This window comes from Phacochoerus africanus, chromosome 1 (assembly GCF_016906955.1).
Source record: "Phacochoerus africanus isolate WHEZ1 chromosome 1, ROS_Pafr_v1, whole genome shotgun sequence".
NCBI classification, from domain to species: domain Eukaryota; kingdom Metazoa; phylum Chordata; class Mammalia; order Artiodactyla; family Suidae; genus Phacochoerus; species Phacochoerus africanus.
The window spans coordinates 229,754,218-229,755,636 of NC_062544.1; positions in this window are offsets into that span (position 1 = coordinate 229,754,218).

Consider the following 1,419-nt stretch of genomic DNA (forward strand, 5'->3'; position numbering starts at 1 on the left):
AGCAGAAACATTGCAGACCAGAAGGGAGTGGCATGATGTATTTAACATGATGAAAGGAAAAAACCTCCAACAAAGTTACTTTACCCAGAAAGGCTCTCATTAGATTGAAGGAGAAAGCAAAAGCTTCATAGATAAGCAAAAACTAAGAGAATTCAGCAACACTAAACCATCTTTACAACAAATACTAAAGGAACTTCTCTAGACAGAAAAGAAAAGGCTGCAACCAGAAACAAAAATACCACACATGACAAGGCTCACCAGTAAAGGCATATATACAATAAAGATATGAAATCATCCATACACAATTATGCCACCAAAATCAGAAATTGTGAGGTGAGTACAAATGCAGGACACTGGAGATGCACTTGCAATTAAGAGACCAACAACTTAAAACAATCTCATACATACACACACACACACACACACACACACACACACACATATATATAGACTCATATCAAAACTTCAGAATAACTGCAAACCAAAATCTACAATTGATACACAAACAAATAAGAAAAATCAATGCAAATACAACACTAAAGATAGTCATCAAACCACAAGAGGAGAGAATAAGATAAGAAGGGAAGAAAAAAGAGCAACAAAAGCAAATCCAAAACAAGTAATAAAATAGCAATAAGAACATACATATCAATAATTACCTTAAATGCTAATGGACTAAACAGCCCAACCAAAAGACATAGACTGGCTGAATGGATACAAAAACAAGACCTGTATATATGCTGTCTTCAAAAGACCCATTTCACTTCTAGGGACACATACAAATTGAAAGTGAGAGGATGGAAGAAAATATTCCATTCAAAGAGGAATCAAAAGAAAGCTGGAGTAGCAATACTCATATCAGACAAAATATACTTTAAAAGAAGAATATTTTAAGGGATGGGGAAGGTCACTACATAGTGATCAAAGGATTAATCCAAGAAGAAGATATAACAATTTTAAATATCTATGCGCCCAACGTAGGTTCACCACAACATATAAGGCAACTGCTAACAACCTTAAAAGGATAAATCAACAATAACACAATAACAGTGGGGGGGGGAAAGCAACAGAATACACATTCTTCTCAAATGCACATGGGACATTCTCTAAGATTAATCACATCCTGGGCTACAAAACAACCTCGGTAACATTAAGAAAATTGAAATCATATCAAGCATCTTTTCCGACCACAACGCTATATGACTGGAAATCAACAAGAAAAAAAACTGCAAAAAACACAAACATGTGGAGACTAAACAACATGCTACTAAACAACCAGTGGATCACTGAAGAAATCAAAGAGGAAATTAAAAAACACCTAGCAGCAAATGACAACAAAGACATGACACTCAAAAATCTATGGGATGCAGCAAAAGCTATTCTAAGAGGAAATTTTATATCAGTACAAGCCCAGCTCAG